At 35.4% G+C, this 19,875-nt stretch overlaps 1 long non-coding RNA gene across 1 annotated transcript in view; it reads right to left on the reverse strand.

Moving 5' to 3' along the window:
• Window positions 1–1,539: 1,539 nt before the first annotated feature.
• Window positions 1,540–19,875, reverse strand: part of LOC116551350 — a 22,289-nt gene continuing 3,953 nt past the window's right edge. The window contains exon 2 of the long non-coding RNA XR_004268872.1: window positions 1,540–1,644. This is a non-coding gene — a long non-coding RNA (uncharacterized LOC116551350). The remainder of the gene's footprint in view (window positions 1,645–19,875) is intronic.

Below are 19,875 nucleotides of genomic sequence, written 5' to 3' on the forward strand. Positions count from 1 at the left end.
TTGATGGGCACTTGGGTTTGTTCCACATCTTTGCTATTGTGAACAGAGCCACAATAAACATATGTGTACATGTGTTTTTTAAAATAGAATGATTTAATCCTTTGGGTGTATACCCAGTAATGGGATTGCTGGGTCAAATGGTATTTCTATTTCTAGATCCTTAAGGAATCACCACACTATCTTCCACAATGGTTGAATTAATTTACACTCCCACCAACAGTGTAAAAACATTCCTATTTCTCCACATCCTCTCCAGTACCTATTGTCTCTCAATTTCTTAATGATTGCCATTCTAACTGGTATGAGGTGGTATCTCAATGTGGTTTTTATTTGCATTTCTCTAAAGATCAGTGATGATGAGCTTTTTTTCATATGTTTGTTGACTGCATACATATGTTCTTTTGAAAAGTGTCTGTTTATATGCTTTGCCCACTTTTTGATAGGATTATTTGTTTTTTTCTTGTATATTTGTTTAAGTTCTCCATAGATTCTGGATATTAGCCTTTTGTCAGATGGATAGATTGCAAAAGTGTTTTCCCATTATGTTGGTTGCTGGTTTACTCTATTGATAGTTTCTTTTGCTGTGCAGAAGCTCTTAAGTTTAACTAGACCCCATTTGTCTATTTTGGCTTTTGTTGCCATTGCTTTTGGTGTTTTAGTCATCAAGTCCTTGCCCATGCCTATGTCCTGAATGTTATTGCCTAGATTTTCTTCTAGAGTTTTTACGGTGTTAGGCCTCATGTTTAAATATTTCTTTTTGTATTTAAACTTTTCATTTTTAGGTAATTATACATGCATAAGAAGTTGCAGACATAGAACACAGAGGCCTACATCCCCTTCATTCATTGAAGAGGGTGATAGTCCCACCTTTCCACTAAACTTCTTAGAACACTACCACAGAGGGCAGCAGAAGTTTCTAATCACCTCCAGGTGGTGGTAGAAGTCCAAGTACCATGTGCCTCCGCTGACACTACATGGTTGGGGAGTGGCATAGGACATGTTTTATTTGGTGTTGGTGAAATTTCTTGTTTTCCAATAACCATCCTCTCACAATACCTGAGAAAGGAATGGGATAAGCACCTCTTATAGTCAGGCAAAGATGAAAGTATTCGCTCTCCACTCAGTCTTTGCTAATATGTGTGTAGATGGAGACACAGATTTTTCTCATGGCTACGGTAGGAGTAGAGCAGTATCATTATTGAAAAATGTTACCGCTTGTTAGGATCTTCATTTCCTAGATCTTTGTTTAGAAAGAACAACCTTTACTTTTTTCTTGGTGTGACGCTTTTCTGTTTCTAGGTTGTAGGCTTTTCCTATATCCAGTTCAATAAAAACGAAGCAAAAAGAAACCCCACTGGAACTCAACTTCATGTAGTTCTTCTGGTGCAAGGCCTTCAACTGGTCTGCCCTCTTCTCTCCACATTTTTAGGTTGTTTTACAATTTTTGCTGTACATAGCATGAAGAATATTGAGAAGTATGTGTATTACATCTTTCCTAAAACTTGAAATGTTTCCTTTTTTTAATTCATTATTATTATTTTTTTAATTGTAATTTAGGTTCTGGGGTACATGTGCAGATCATTCAGGATTGTTGCATAGGTACATAAATGGAAAGGTGGTTTGCTGGCTTCATCCTCCTATCACCTATATCTGGTTTTTCTCCCCTCATTTTCCCTCCCCACCCTCCCCACCCCACTGTCCCTCCCGTAGCCTCCCCCTACTGACTGCTGTGTGTGATGCTCCCCTCCTTGTGTCCATGTGTTCTAATTGTTCCACACCAGCCTATGAGTGATAACACACAGTGTTTGGTTTTCTGTTCTTGTGTCAGTTTGCTGAGAATAATGGTTTCTAGATTCATCCATGTCCCTATGAATGACATGAACTCATTGTTTTTTATGGCTGCATAGTATTCCATGGTGTATATGTGCCACATTTTCTTTGTCCAGTCTATCAATGATGGACATTTGGGTTGGTTCCAGGTCTTTGCTGTTGTAAACAGTGTCACAATGAAGATACGTGTGCATGTGTCTTTATAATAGAACAATTTATATTTTAAAGTGTGTTCAGTATATAAGAATTAACTTTAAAAATGTTAAGTAAGTTCAAGTGAATGTTTACTTTAAAATAAAATTCTTCACTTTGCACAGTAATTCATTTTGGAATTTCAGTAATGTCTCTCTTAAATATAAGACACGGTACAATTCCTTTGAAAGTAAAAATTTACAGGACTTTTCAGGTGCATGTGATTCCATAAAAGAATGCATATTTGTACTAAAAATTCTAAGACTGGCACTGGAAAGAGGATTTTGGATACTGTCTTTATTTGTTTCTCTTTGAATTTGTATTAATAGTAGAAACTCACAGGTGCCTCGCATTCATCACAGTGTTGTTTGTGCTTTGATCTATAGTTGCAACCTTCTCAGGCACTGAAGGCAATGTTGTTTACTCAACATAAAAAAGTATGGGTCACAGCTTTGCTTGCATTTTCAGCCTGAATATGCTGAGAATATTCTTATAAGATTCTCAGATCATTATTATATCCATTATGCACATAGCTGTTACACTAAATTTAATTTGAACTTTGTTTTCAATTATGCAAAAATCCCTGAGTCTGTAGTTAAACCAGCAAAGTCTGAGTAAGTGTAGAGATAAAACCCATTATTGGAAGAAATACATTCTTACTATTAAAAGGTCACAGTATGCCCAATCTCCAAAAAGGGATGAAAAACAATACTTGTCTTTTCCCCATTAAATACTATTTGTCCAGCTTTGATGGTTATGCCAGGCCAGAGTCCCTTCTTCTGTTACCTTCTTATGTCTTCATTGTTTTAGTCTTTTATCTTCTCTGCCCTGACCCAGACTTCTAACTTTAATACTTTGAGGTCCTTGAAATCCTCATCGCTGTTTTGGCTTCAGGTTGGAAGAGTGACAGCAGTTATTATTCTGCTTTATTTGGAGGGCTTCACCATTTTGGTTTCACCTTGGAGTGGTGACAGCAGTTTTCTACCAAGTTCCACTCTGTGCTATTTCAACTTCCGGGTTCTTGCAGGTAGAGGTTTTAAAAATAAATAAATGTTTATCCTGTACATAATACAATGTACTATATATAAAAATATATGTAGTATTTGAAATGTCGAGCACACTGATAGCAAAACTTGATCAATCATGCTCATGGAGACATTGTCTTTCCTCCTATCAAAGCCAAGCAGAAAGAGAAAAAGAGATGAGGTGGAATGAAAAACTTGCTTTGCCATATGAAGTTTAGAATATTTAGCTTAGTCTTAAATTTACTTCCCTCACAAGTAGCTGGAAAGATTAGAAATAGGATTTTCAATGTCAGTAAAAATTAAGCATGCTGATATTATATTTATAGTTCTAATTGCTTTATATGTGTAAACATATATTGTAAATACATAATATCTATAAATATAGTTGACCCTTGAACAACATGGGTTTGAGCTGCACAGTTTCACTTTTACCTAAATTATTTTTCAATAAATATATTGGATAATGCTTTAAAAATTTGCAACATTTTGAAAAAATTGCACACAAACTGCACAAAATATAATTTATCAATACAATTTAGGAAAAGTTAGGTAGGTCATGAATGCATAAAATATATGTAGACACTAGTCAATTATTATTATTTACTACCATGAAATACACACAAATTTACTACAAAAAGTCAAAATTTATACAAAGCTTATAGACCATATGTGGCATCATTCATAATGAAGAGAAATGAAAACACACATAAAGGTGCAGTATTAAAACATAACTGCATAAAATTATAGTACATTCTGTACTATTGTAATGATTTTGTAGCCACCTCCTTTCAGTATTTTGGTGAATCTGTGTTGTATGTATCCACTAAAAACATATTGTGACTCTTGTCATCTTCAGGTGAACAGTTCATCTCTTCAGTAAATTGTGTATTCTGGTAAAAAATGTTCTCTTACAGTTCTCATGTCATTTTTCATTATGTTTAATGCAATATCATAGACCTTGAATAATACAGGGGATGTATATGCAATGCTACTAGTGATTGAGATGGTGGAAGTGTTCCAAAGAAGCATAGAAAAGCCATGGCATTACTGGAAAATGTTGAATTGCTTGGCGCAAACCAAAGAATGAGGTCTGTGGTCTCTCATCATTTCAAATAAGAGAAACTAGTGTAAGCACCATTGTCAATGTGAGAAAAAAAATTGCTGCAGCTATGCTAGCAGGTACAGAAACCTTGCACTTCTCAGGAAATTCATTTTTTTATCTCATGCTCTTAAGTTAGTATAGAAAAATGTAGCTCTTACATTAGTATAGAATTGTCATAAAGAAGACATATTAATAGACCCTCATATCGTTAAAAAAAAAAAACTACACCATTCTATGGAACTTAAATTATAAGGAAGGTGAAGTATCAAATCTGGATAATTTAATGCCCGCAAAGGATGGTTTGATAATTTTAGAAAAAAAGGTTTGGCCTAAAAATGTCAAGGTATCAGAAGAAGCATCTTCTGTCAACCAAAAGGCAGCAGACGAGTTCCCAGATGCCATAAAAGTCATTGAAAAGAAAAGACTTCTATCTGACCAGGTTTTTAATGCAGCTGAAAGTGCCCTATCAGGGGGTCATAAGGACATTTAAGGCTCATTATCCATGGTACTCTATGGAAATAATTTTTAGCTCTATGGAAGAGAACCCTGATAGAACATCTGGAAAAAATACACTTTTAAATTGGATATCAATATTGCAGAAAAGCAATTAAAGCCACCAAGCTTGAAACCATAAATTGCCGCTGGAGAAAACTGTGTCCAGATGTTGTGCATGACTTCACAGGATTTCTGACAGAGCCAATCTAAGACATAATAAAAGAGATTGTGAATACAGCAAAAGGGTGAAGGATGAAGGGTTTCAAGATATGAGTCTTTGAGAAAATCAAGAATTAATAGACACTACAGAAGAGGAATTAACAGAAGATTGATAGAGATGAGTGTTTCCAACTACTGCCAGATAATGATGAGGAGGAAGATGTAAAAGAAGCAATGCCAGAAAACAAACTGACTTTTGACAATATGTCAAAGGTTTCCACTTATTCAAGACTGCTTTTAACTTATCTTACTACAAGGAGACTTCTTTGATATGACACTGAAACTAAAGCACATGGTGGAAGAAGGATTTTTACCATATAGGAACATTTTTAAAGAAAAAGCAAAAAAAAAAATCAGAAATTATAATTTATATTTATAAAGTTGGACCACTATGCCTGCCTCTCCTGACTTCCCTTCTATCACCTCCACAAATCTGTCCCTGCTACTGTTGAGACAGCAAAGTCAACCACTCCCTTTCCTCCACCTCAGCCTACCAATATGAAGATGATAAGGATTAAGAAATTATGATGATCTTCTTCCACTTAACAAATAGTACCTATACTTTATCTTCCTTATAATTTTCCTAATAATTTTATTTTTAGCTTAATTTACTGTTAGAATACAGTATATAATACATTTAACATTTGAAAGATATGTTAAATGTTTATGTTATGGGTAATGCTTCTGATAAATGGTATACTATTAGTTAAGTTTTAGGGGAGTCAAAAATTATACACAGGTTTTTGCCTTTGTGGGAAATCAGCACCCTTAATTCCCACATTTAATACATAACACATATAAATATATATATCATATATATATATCATAATCAAATAAAATAATAACCAGGAAAATGTACTTTTCCTGAGAAATTAATCTTTTATTAAATAGAAAATATATTTTGTTTTTATTAGTTTTCATTAGTGACTTCTTTTTGAGGTCACAATAAAATCCAAAATAAGGGTCACTTGGAAGTGGAACCAGCAATAAAAAAAATTTGAATATCTAGATAAGCACTGAAATATGACACCCAGAAAATATGCTGTCATACAATAGCTGGATGTGGATGTAAAAGCAGTCAAGGAGGCAGCAAACGACATAGTAGAATTTGGGTAGATTTGGGTGGATGGCTAGGAGATTGGACCATACAATATAGGAAAGGCTAGGCAGACTGCTGTGACAGAAAAACAATCGCTGAAGGTGTCATTTCTACCATGATCATTTAAATCGTAGTAGTGGTTCTAAAGCAGGTGTGGTGATTCATGTGGCAATAGGCTACATGAATAAATAGACTGCATGAATAATAAAATCACCTGGGTAACTACATCAAACATACTCCTACACTCTAGGGAACATATGGGGAAGGAAGCTGATAGACAATAAATCCCTAGTAGGCTTGTGGAAAGAACAGAGGATTATTTTGTTCAAGAGAGAATTATCCCTGTACAGTTTTGCTTTGCTGCACTATGGGAACATAATTTAACTACTATGTATAAGGTAATCTTTGATTTCTTTGGCTTATAAAAACCTTAAGCATGGTGCATTTTCATAATTTAATCCAGCATTTTAAACATTATTAAAATTATTATCACCGTTTGTGCACCTCACTTCATTTTTTTAATCCTGATATTTACATTCCTACCGCAAGTTTCAATGTTTTTGTAAAAATAGGTTTCTCCTTTGTTCTGATTCTCTAAGTTTCTATTTGGATAATATGTTCCTTGCATCATTTTGCCTTCTAACTAGACCCTGAAATGGATCTTGGCACAGAAACATTTGGTATTTTCTCACTGTTATCAGATAATATGTCCTCATAATTCCGTGTTTCTACAATTCTAAGAGTCATCAACCTCACTAATCTCCATTATTTTTTCTGCATAACTCCAGCGATTTCCTCCCCTTGATAATGAATCACTGATGTCTTGCTGGAATATAACCTGATTGATCCCACCAAGTACATACCATGAGCTTCCTGAGTAACTCAAATTTCCCATAAGTCCCTACAGCTAAGTCTGCTTTCCCACACGTGTCATATCTCAATAACTAGGTCAGGTTCAAAAAGAGTACATATTTTTCTGCCAAATTCTCCTTAATTAGTACAGGCTTGCTTATAGCTTCTGGTTTTAGCAGGTAGTTATAGCTGCTGGAATGCAGATTTTAAAATATCCTCTCTAGGATATGTTATGTTTGAACTAATTTCTTTTTCAGATGCCATTCTTGAAACCTATAAAAAAGCTAACCTAGAGAGAGGACTGATTTCAACTATTATGCTACTCCAGCATTAACTTTGTCATGCAGAGGAAGTGTGACCATTTGTTTACTCTTCACTTTCACTGTTCTTTTATTTGTGTTATTTTGTTTGTTTGTGGTTGTTGTTGTTTGTAATTGAGTAACTGGATGAGGGTTGAGGACTTCTATGAAGATCTACAAGTGGCTATTTTCTTTTTCTCAGATAAAACTGAATGTGTGAGTTCAAAAATCTACATTTTGCTGTAGGAAGTAGAATACTAGTGTTAACTTTGTTACTAAGGCATATTTTACTTTTTCTCTTTTGAGACAAGGTCTTACTCAGTTGACCAGGCTGGAGTGCAGTGGTGGATTATGGCTCACTGAAGCCACAATCTTCTGGGGTCAAGTGATCCTCTCACCTCAGCCTCCCAAGTATCTGGAACCACAGGCATGTGCCAGTACACATGACGGTTTTTTGTGGAGGTGGGGTTTCACCATGTTGCCAAGGCTGGTCTCGAATTCCTAAACTCAAGCAATCTGCCCATTCCACCTTCCAAAATGGTTGAATTACAGGTATAAATTACCCTAAGGAATATTTTTCAGTCAAGCTTTACTTCAGCTTTACTCTTGGTCTAAAATTTTTTTCTTTATCTCAATATGCTTTTGTTTGAGAACGCTTGTAGGAGATGAATCCTATTTGACACATAAACCCCCAAACAAAGTCATCTTTAGAAAGATGGCTGTATTCAGAGCATAGCTCTGTGATTGACAGTAATGACACTCAGCAAGTACAAAGACAAAATGCAGGTATAAAAGTAGCAGTTACTAGTATTTGGGTTGATGTTTTTGTTATAAGAATGTATCAGAGGCCAAGATTCTAACCAATTTTTTTTCTGAATTAAATTTCAGAGAACAGCTGAATTAAACTGGGGAGACATAAATTGTCATGAATAAATCTTGCAGCAGGAATGTATTTAAAATATAGAGATATGATAAACAGTGAATATATTTGTGGTTAGCAAAATGATGTTACAGTTTTATAACAATAAATTTCTTATAAAAAATAAACAGGTCTAATTCATTGTATTATCTTTAGTATCTTGCACAGTGCTGGCATAAATTAGATGTTAAAACTTCGTACTCCCAAATTAATCAATACATTATTTTAAAATGTTAGTCAATATTTATCAATATGTATGCCCAAACATTTTGCAAACTATGGGAAATGCAAATTTTGAAAGTCATTATCTTTGCCTAAGGTCTTTCCATTTTATGAGGGAATAGCATGAAGAATGGAGAAATAAGAAGGGACAGTGTTGAATAAAAGTGACATAGAAGTGGAAGAAAAGTATGAGGAATAGAAAATGTACAGGTAGCAAGAAATAACAACACAGTGATGAGAAGAAAAGTAAAAGAAGCATAATAGTGAATACTGAAGAGGTGAGAAGATGCTGCAAAAGAAGGCTAAATAGATGCAAGTGGAGGAGCAAGGCAGAAAGGAATAGCAGAGAAAGCATTAAGGACAAATTAGACCAGAAAGGAGGACCAAAGGGAACAGAACTACAGCAAAATGTTTCTATATCTGTTATAATTAATTCATTACAAGAGATTATATATGGTTTTACTTACTTTAGTAGTAACTGATTTGAAATTATAAAGATATATAATTTTGAGATTTCTTTTAGAAACATTGAATTGGTGGCAGCAAATGAATAAATGATCACTATGTAGAAAAATAATTGTTAAAATTCAAAAGGATAAATTCTTGACAGAAACCTGCTGCAATAACAATCACCATCTTATGTAACAAACACAAAACTTCCATTAGCTCCAATTTAAATCAAACTGACAGGTTTCACTAAGAATTTGTTATGAACACTCAATGTTCTTGTAAAATTATGTAAGAAATAAATCTTCTACTACAAAACAGCAGTCATATACCTGAAAGAAAACATAGATAACAGGTTGTTTTACCTGCTCCACCCCATTGGAGACTGACAATTAATTATGAAATATACATGCATGAGCAATAATGAAATTAGTAATTATAAGCATATTGCTCTTTCTCTCTCTCACTCACAGGGGCATGCACACACACACACTCCACACACAGCCATTCATGCACACACACACAGAGTTATTGCATATAGATAATTTTATTTGCTGCTACTCTTTTCAAGTTTCATTACCACCCTTGTATCTTTTCTTTTGTGACTAATTGCTCCATACTATTAGAACAGAATGAGATCTGATAATAAAAAGAGAAACTTCCTCATATTTCTCTCTCACGTTCCCCATATCCCTTAGCAAATTTCATCTTTAGTTGTTTTAAGCTAAGAAAAAAAAATGATTAGAGAGCATCTTTGTGTCCTGACTGAGACAATATTCATCCATCATTGTTGCACAGCAAAAATGTCACATTGATCCAGCCCCAAGCATTGCTTATTTGTATAGCCTTGGCCTCTAGCAGTGGGTACAAACTAGCCCCAGGTATGATTTCGTCCCAAGTGGATCTAAGTACTTCTGCTGCATTTTCAGAAATTCCAAAATCTAAAATTGTCTAGTGAAAAGGAAGCACACATCATCTAAGTCATTATCTTCAGTACATTGTTATTTCAGAATATGCTAAAGCATGTGCAATGAGTTGTTCATTAATATCAGGAATTGACAAAGTCTGGAAATGTGCCTAGAAATCAAAATCTATCATAATGCTGTTATAAAATAGAGGATCAGAAAGTAATTGCCACTACAATGAGAAAAATAAATGTTGTTTATGATTGCTAAATCTACTTGTGAACTATTTTATGATTATAAAATGATTGACATGCAAATAATTTTCATCATTTAAGAGAAAAGCTAAATATTAAATTACATTTATATGACCTGAATCAAGACAGAGGAATAAACAGTAAATATTCATGAATGTACATAGAGAGAAATGTTATTTTTTGTTTCCTAAGATTTGACTGAGTTCCCTGGAAACCCGGAGGATTGTTTTAAACTGGCAAGGAGGAGCAAGCCAGGTTGTTTACGATGTAGCAGCCCATATCAGATTCCTATTCCACACAATCCTTGAAAATCCTGAAACTGAACACATCAGCATTATCACTACCCATATGAACTTATACATCCCATGTGAACTTACGCACCTAGAATGTAAGATTAATATGAATGATTCTAAAGCCATCTTCACTGCCTAGAAATTAATTTATATTATCCTCTTACATCCATATCTGCCATAGTATAGTTAAGGTGCCTTCTCACACATTTCCCCCTAACTTGGTCTTCTGCCTTCCTATCTTTTTAAACTAAGTTACTCTCTATTTCTTGAAACTGCCTCCACTTCTAACACTGAGTCTTTATCCACAGGGATTCAAAACCCTTAATTGAACTCGTTATTTTTCATAACATCTGGATACTTCATACTTCTCTAATCTCCTCAATCTTCATTCCTTCTCAAGAATCCCACATAGTTAAAACCCTACTAGACTGCGTCATGCATTCTCAAAAGGATGATATTGTCCAGAATGTGGCTGTGATTGGCTTTTGAAGGGGAAAATATTCTTCAGAATTACAACAATTTGGGTGTAACACTATAGGACAATGAAGAACTTCTTCATTGCTGAAATTGAATTGCATGAGAGAGAGGTGGTGATTTTGTAAAAGCATCTGAAAGAGATCCTGGAAGGGGGAGGATTAATAATGAAAATAAGATTGGGAAATACTGGGCACAATCATCGCCCCAGTTGCCCCCAACATATTTGTAAAGCTCTGTAGCAAGATATATGTTTTTTTTTTTTCTATTCAAGATAATCTTCTTTAACACTTAATGAGTTCTCTTTAGAAATCCTTCCATTCTTCTAGATACAGCTCAAATGTTACCTCTTATAGCTTTTGTGGATATAATCATTCCAGCTGCAACAGGAAGAAAACTTATTTTTACATGTGCTCCCACATTTTACAGGTACTTGGTATTCTATGGACCAAATGTCTCTAGCTCCCCTCACAATTTATACATCAAAACCCTAATTTCTGTATGAAATTTTTTGGAGGTGAAGCCCTTGAGAGGTAATTAGGTCAGGAGGATAAAAGCCCTCATGAATGGGATTAATACCTGTATAAGAAGAGGAGAGAGAGCTAACAAGTGCTCTCTCCACCATGTGAGGACGCAGTGAGGCAGTGACTCTCTGCAACCTAGAAGGGAGTCCTCAGCAGGACCTGATCATGCTAGCAACCTGGCTACCAGAACTATAAGACATATAATTCTGGGCTGGGGACAGTTCAGAATTACAGATTACAGGTTCACTCCTGTAATCCTAGCACTTTGGGAGGCCGAGGTGGGCAGATCACTTGAGGTCAGGAGTTCAAGACCAGCCTGGCCAGAGTGGCAAAACCCGGTCTCTACTAAAAATACAAAAATTAGCTGGGTGTGGTGGCAGGCATCTGTAATCCCAGCTATTTGCAAGGAAGGCTGAGGCAGGTGACTCGCTTGAACTCGGGAGGTATTTTTTTTTTTTTTTTGACCGAGTCTTGCTCTGTTACCCAGGCTGGAGTTAAGTGACGCAATTTCCACTCACTGCAACCTCTGCCTCCTTGGTTGAAATGATTCTCCTGCCTCAGCCGCCCTAGTAGCTGAGACTATAGGCACATACCACCATGCCAGCTAATTTTTTTGTATTTTTAGTAGAGATGGGGTTTTGCCATGTTGGCCAGGCTCTTTATTACTGTTTGTATCTGATTCCATGGTATTGGACATTTCTTGTCTTGATAGTATACATTTCTGGGACTCAGAACAGAATAACCCAAAATACATAGCCTTGACATGCTGAGTACTTTGAACAAGAGGACACTGGAAGACTTCAGATACAAGATCACACCTTCTCCTGTCCTCCTGTTTCCTGCCCTTCCTTCTTCCCTGAAGTGAGTTATAGAATTCAGAACTCTTCATTAAGATTGGTCATGGAAACTAGAACCCCTGTCCTGGAAAGCAAGCCAGAAAACTTAGAAGGTTCACTCCTTCCCTTCTTTCTTAAAGATCCTCATTCCAGAGTGTCCTACCCCTTATTCTTAGGTTTTACCTAAGAGTAAGGAATGGTACACAGGGAGGCCAATAAAAATCTGAACAGACAGGCTTTCTTGGGGCTTCCCCACTTAGTCTATCACCATTAGTCATACCCATTGTCCAATCACATTTCTACACAATTTTCCATTCTTCATCAAACCTAATCATAAAAACAGACAGCTTTCTCTGGATCTTTGGGTCTTCATTTTCTGAAGGATCCTGTGTCACATAAAACTTTGATTAAACAAACCTGTTATGCTTTCTTCTTGTAGGAGTGTCAGTGTGACGCTTATGATGAGGAAAACAGCCATAACTTTCCATCCATACAAGATTCTTCTATATTTCAAAACATTCTTCAATTTCTATCATAAGCATAAATTTTTAATGAAATTAAAGAACATATCTTTGTCTAGTTGAAAGCAATATAAATGACCTTTTTTAGCTGAAAAGGAAAAGGTCCAACCCATAGTAGCACAGTGGAATTCTCAATAAATCAGGGTTAGAGATCAAATAAATATACTTAGAACAGTTAGTTCAAAAAGCATTCTCAGTAGGATGCAGTGTTCCTTATTGAATAAAAATTCCCTAGATCACCTCAAATCTTTGCATTTGTTAAGAATTGCGCTTACCACATATACAAAGTGTTCTTGTATTTTGATAATTAACACATTTCTTGGTAGCAGCTCAATAAGAAAAAGAGTTTCTTCCTTTATTGTACTGTGGACTTAATCTCAACAGGGTATCTCTCCCTGCCCACCCTAATTAAGAAAACTGGCATGTAAAACTTTCTGCAGATGGATCAACAGCAGGGGCTGCATAGATTTTCTTCATGAGCCTAATAGTTCTATCAGCAGCCCACATCACTTGAAAATCAGTAGTGCTGTCTATACTCCATAGGCCTTCAGAGCATCCAAGCTTCCTGCCAATGCTTCCTCTATGATTATTACTGAGATACCTCTCAAGGTTCTCCAGAACAGTCTTCTACATGTTCGTTTTTTCTGAAACTATTTTCTCTGATTTTTTTCTTTTTCCTGGCTCCCACACTGTGTCACTCTTGCCAAGAGACTATTTCTGCCATCAGAATTAGAGAATGAGAGGCCACAAGACTGAAGAAAATAATGAGCAAAATGAAGTAGCTTCTAGCTTAAAAAAATCACCTGCTTCACTTTATTTTTCTATCTATCTATCTATATTATATTATATTATTATATTATATTATATTATATTATTTTGGCAAGTTTAACCAACAAGAGTAGCCCTGGCTGAGTTTTACTAAATTATACTTATCTTTTAGGAGAAATAACAAGACAAAACCAAATATCTCAATTTTATCTCAGCTGCTGCCATTTGGATACCTCATCTTCTTTCCGTCCTCCTTTGTTTCTGTGAAGAAATGACTATTGCATCCTCACTCTGGCTCTCTAACTTCATTTTAGTGCTGGTCAAATTGGAGCTTGTTGTAGCAGCTGCATTTTAAAATAATGTTTGGAATAAATGCTTAGAATAAACCATTTATTGTCTCTGTAGTACCTAGTTTTCATTTATAATCTCTAATATGAAGATACATTAAGAGAAACACACACATGAAGACTGATTTTTGCTATTCCCTATTTTCATAGAAACAACCCTTAGAAAATCTTGAAAGCCTTCTGCATGCAATGCCTGATGATACATTCTAATTTTCAGTTATCACGATTAAAAAACTCATGAAAAAATTTATAATAAATTAAGAAAATATGAGATGATATCAGCCAGATATTATTTGCATGAAATGTAACCTGTTTTAATTAGCAAATCAAAAGACATGTGATTCAGCCTTTTAAGTCTCATTATCTCCAGAGCCTGAACACTGGGCTTGGAGGATACACGGGCAGAAAGGACATTCAAACCACACAGCAGAGTTGTTGCTTTGGTTCCTTGTTTGGATTTTACCTTCAAGACGAAGATGCCAGAGGTCTTGGATGTCAAAGGATCGAAGCTGAGTCTATCTCAAGAAGTTGCCCTCAACTGAAAGAAGGGTGCTCATCTAAGGTTCTGCCCTGTCTTTAGAACCAACCCACATCTGCTGACTTGGTATGATGGATGCAAAGTCTGGGCCCCTTTTCTCAATTTGGAAAAGCAATGAATTGCTATCCCAGGTCCTGAGTGTCCCATGGGATGCAACTGAATGCCCTGATGCAACTTTCGGAAAGCACAACTTCTCTTTATGTCCAATCCTGTGTCCTTCAAGCTCTTACAAATGGATCTCTTGAAGTACTCTCAGGTAAACTTTAGCAGGTATATCTGTATCTCAGAATCTGTTTCTCACGGAGTCCCACCAAAGGCATGGAAGAATTCTCTTGAAAGTGACCCCACTTATGATGCTGTAGTAAGAGACACAATGTCCCGCAATACTGAACGGAGCGCTGGATTCCAGAAACTGCCACTGACACCGGTAAATCACTCTCTCCACTAAAAAATGCAATGCATGTCACCTGTGTCTTCCAAGTGAAAGTCTCTACCAACATTTTAAACGTTTCCTAGTCTATTCCTTGGGTAGGCATTGGAAGCAGCCATGTATCATGGATTGCCAATATCTTTAAACACACGTTCTTTATTGTGGAATTCATTACAATATGAATCATTCTCTAAGATATAAACAAGAAACATAGTTTTCTGATTTATTTTGCTGCTAAGGGCACAGACATATAATCTATGCAGCACCCCTGGAATATACACAAAATATATTTTCTTTCAAAAGAAAATATAGCATGAGAGCTAAATTACAAACACTTAAAATCTGAAAAACATTCATTTATAAAGTTGAGCTTCTTATAAAGTTTATATTGTGTTCTATTAACAGGAATTTTGACAAAATCTGATCATCGTTTGTCTGAATTCCTATATTCAGTGCAATTCTAAATAAAAGAAACCTCACCTGTGCATTATTTGGAGAGTTTTCTTAATGGAATTACTGTAGCAATGAAACATTCATATTAGAACAAAGTAGAGACAATGACATTCTGCTATGAAATTTTTTGAAATCTGTCTTTCTTTGTTAACATAATGTAAATTTAAAGTTACTCCCAGTTATAGAGTGGGACAGATAATCTTCATTTAGCCAAATCAACCAAATGCTTTAGTTTTCATTTCATTTTCTGAATAAAATAATATCACATAAAACAACAAATGTTTCTCATGGATACTCCTACCAGGCATTAATAGTAATTCTTTAATATAAGAGACATTTTAAGAGCTCGGAATTGAGTAAAAGGTCTTATGCTAAGCCGCTAACCAGCTACGAGTAAGTGAAATCATGACTCTGGAACCACTTCTTCTTTGGTACATTGTGTGTTGTTGATTACATAATGTCTGTGGATGTCTCTGTTTCTAATATTCTGCCTTTCTATGATTCCAGATAATGTTGCTTAAATCAATTATGATAAAGTTCAGGTGGAACATTAATGTAAACAAATCTTCAATTTGGTAGCCAACAGAAGATATGATTCTTTCAAGACAAAAGGAGAAACCAGCAGCCTTTACACAATGAATATTAACAAATTTAGTAAGCAACAAGAGGGTCTGGAGGCAGCATTGGAGGACCTGCAACATCTGTCTTGGCTCGGCTCCAGTTCTTCAGTTCTCTCTCATCAGCTCCAGTCATCTTGGCCCATAGAATCTTTCCAGCTCCAGGATTAATCATGTTCATGTATCTGAGTATATTCTGCCAGTGGAAAATCATAATTATATCCAAGAAACTGTCTCCTGACTTTTTATTTTGTCCAGACCGCAAATCTATGTTATCCAATGTGGATTTCTGATTTCCAACATTGTTCCTTTATTGCCTTAAACCAAGGAATGATAACCATAAACCAAGGGCCTCCAATTTTATTCCTGTAACACTGAAGTTATTCCTTTCCAGTCTATCCTATCATTTCTCAGAGGGTGTGTTTTTCCTATTTTCCTTCCTCTTATGTTTCCCCAGCACAAACAGATAAGCAGCTTTCTATTCTCTATTGAAAATATTGAGTGAGTACCTAAAATATGACATACATTCTAACAGTCATCTTTATATAATATTTAACCATTACAGCTCTACTATGATATATACAATTTGTTCTCATTAAACAATTGAGAGGTACCCTCAGTGAAATCAAGTGAAAGTCCAAGGCCATACTGCTATATAATGTTAGAACTTAGATATATAGATCTCCAAACTTGAATATAGATAGATCTACAGGCATGTATCTCCACTATATGTATGTGTGTGTGTGTGTGTGTGTGTGTGTGTGTGTGTGTGTGTGTGTAACTGATTCCAAAACTTTGCTCTTGAAATATAGAGTTATGAGGCAATTATCTAATCTTATTTTTCTCCCAAATTTAGACAAATCACTTTAATTTTGTTTGAGATTTCTAGGTTTTTGGATATGCATGGCTTAACACATATCAAGTAGGCAGCCTCCCTAGCTCATCTGTTCCCTCAGTAACTATGTTGTCGAAATCTTGAACTTCTAAACTTCTCTATGACAACCCAGAGCACAAATACACGCACAAAATGTATGCTTAGCCCCAGTCTATGTCCTATATATGGAACAGCCTCTGAGCCATTGTCGCTACCTAGAGCCTTCTGACATATTTGAGTGTGCATTTTCTCAGGTGGTTGACATACCACACCTCACCTCCCCTGTCATTTAACATCTTCCCTTCCCAGGATAGCAAACTCTCTCTTGCTACTCCTTGGTCCTCTTATTATTACAGAAATAAATTAAATTATTTTATAGGATTTATACTGAAATATTTGTATTTCCTGTAACATAAATACTGCGTATAGTTTCCCTTCCTTTCCTTTTTTTTAAGTGCTAATATTGACAGTGGGTTCAAGCATTTGACTAATCAGCAGCATTTCTCATAATAATTTAGGCAGCCATTGACAATAGTTTTTTGTGTCTACAATTTCATTCATGGTTGCAATATGATGATGCTACAATTTTATTATCCTTTTTTTCTTTATCAGCTGGAATTCTTAATTTTAAAAATATTCATCAATTATTTAGTTGCAGTTGTATAAGAATATCAGGATGAATGCTGGAGTCCTCTTCCTTTCTCAGTTTACAGGAGGCCTTGGTTACCTAGCATTCACCAAATGCGATTAAGAAATTTTTATTAAGTAAAAAAATTATCATTTTTATCACTAATAAATGTCAATCAATTTTTCAGTAACTTCTAATTGTTTTGCTACTAAAATTGCCTCATCCTGACAATAGAATCCTTTTCCAATTGTACCATGAGTCCTTTTGATATGTTCCTGGTAGTTCTTGAAAGATTACTTACTTTTTTTAGAATAATAAGTCATTTCAGATCAATTTTGTACATTTTTTGCACTGTATCTAGATTTAATCATTTATTGGAGGTCCCCGGATTTATTTTAATAGAAAATGCTATGTAAGAGGCTACAATTTGTTAGCCAAGGTGGCCAGCATTACTGGGTTTGTCATTGTTTTTCGGCTTTTTAGACTATGAGACTTGGAAACATATATGAATATAAAAGATAAAAATATGTCTATGTGTATAATAACAGTTTTTATTGCCGAAGACAAACTAACAAAATGTTACCACCAAAAGACGTGCTACAGATATTGAAATAGTGATATTTAGTGGTGAGATTTTTTTTTTCCTTTGAACTAAGCCCTTTTACCCACTTCTCCAAAGACAATCTTTAAACCACTCATTTGCAACATGGGAAAAATTATATTTCTTTTCACTTTTATGACAGTGTTATGACGACACCTTTATTAAAATGTGAAAATGTTTTAAATATAAAAATGTAGTCAGCTTTCAATCATCAGAAAGCAGCTTCTTCTTTGGTATATTCTAGCTTTGAAAATTATGGAGGAAACTGCTGAATTATTTATTTTATTGACAAAACTTTCTGAAAATGACAGAAAAAAATAAAATCTGTAAACAAAGTTAGTCATCAAGGAGTGTGCATAACAAGCAAAGTCAGTGCAATCACGGACATGCCCTTTGTCAAAATGCAAAGGGAATAATTAAGGCGCATACTGAATTTCATTGCAAAAAGCAGAATACTATTTTGTGCATCAGACTGAATCATAAGACTCAGGACCTGTAAAGACCACAAGGAACAATGGAACCATCTGCAGACGAGTGTTTGATGACATTTTTGAAGCATCTGTGATGACATGGGTCATTCACCCAGACTTCAGCTATCTCACACCCTCACTGGGGTTCAGCTGAGTAACTTTGAAGCAACCCAATGAATAGCTACTATTGACATTTTCTAAAAATAAGACTTGAGAAAGGAAAGTTTCGACAAACTTCTTCAATTCATTTCAACTCAATAAACATTTTTGAAGGCTCACTAATGTGCACTGTCTTTGCTGCTCTATGCATCTCTCTTATCTATTAAATGTTCATCCTGCTTCAGATCCCTGTCAGATCTATCCTTCATGCTGCTGATACAAGAATCTTTTTCAAACATACTCCTGGTAGGGTCACTTCTCCATCTAAAATCCCTAGAATAAAATTCAATAACTTTAGCAAGATATAAAATGTCATTAATGATACGTCCCCTCCATCTCCTCTCATATCTCCTGCTTATCCCCATGCCCCTGACATGCAAAACTATTTATATGTCTTCTGGTGCTATTCTCATCTGAGTCATTTTAGCAATGCTTATGTTATATCCTCTTCCTGAAATGGACATTCTGTCTTAAGTTGACTACATACTAATTGGCATTTTGATAACTTGCATGCTGCTTTCTACACATGACTTTTCAAGCTTGCTTAAATATCTGTGGGTTCTTTCCATTAGAATGTGAGTGATTAAAAGTCAGGAGGCTGGCTCATAAGTCTCTTTGTACAACCAACCCTCACTTCTGCAACAGTACCAGTAAAAATAAAATAGTAAAAAAAAAAAAAAAAGAGATGTTTTATTTAATTACTCAACCAACCCTACAATATATCAACCAGCTGCCATTTCATTAAAGCCCTGGATATCTCAAAGATTTACTCAGCATCTCTGTTTCAAGGGGATGCGAAAGACAACATTTCTTAGTGGTTACCAATTTTCAGTTGAAAACAAAGATGAGACCACACCTATCTAGGACACCATAATCAATTGCAGTTTTGACATCTACCAAGACACAGTCTGCATTTACTAGAACCTTGAAGACCATAGTAAGCCCGCTCCATTTTGCAGCACACCTGTGCCACACAGGAAGTTGCTACTCTCCTATTTCCTCCCACAGATGTGTTTATGTTATTTGGTGTGTCCTCAACTCCACATTTTTTTTTTCCACTGGAAACTATTCCCTTGAAACCTGTCTGCTCCATCCTCTGAAATGATATTTTCCATTATAAAGGAAAGGCCCTGAATCTCTTCTGGAAGCATATCTCCTTTACCAGTCTGCCTTCCAAGGATGTGGCAACCTTTGGACTCTTTGTGTAGAACAATCATCAATTCTAGAAAAATTTGCACTAGGTCTTGTTATGAAAGTAAGATTTGGCTGCTGTTAGATGATCTGAAATTAATATCACTGAGCAGTGGAGATTTCATACTATAGTTACTATATATTAAGTTAGAAGCACAAGAGATACTTCAAAACCATCTTTTCTCGCATTATTGAGTCTTCAGTTTTAGGATTTTATCAATTGTCTTTCCTTAATGATCCTTCTGCCTGATGCATAGTTGTTAATTATTGTCCTAGAAACCCTTTTCTTTT

Source organism: Sapajus apella, unplaced genomic scaffold (genome assembly GCF_009761245.1).
Source record: "Sapajus apella isolate SASKATOON/1434 unplaced genomic scaffold, GSC_monkey_1.0 scaffold9, whole genome shotgun sequence".
Lineage (NCBI taxonomy): Eukaryota > Metazoa > Chordata > Mammalia > Primates > Cebidae > Sapajus > Sapajus apella.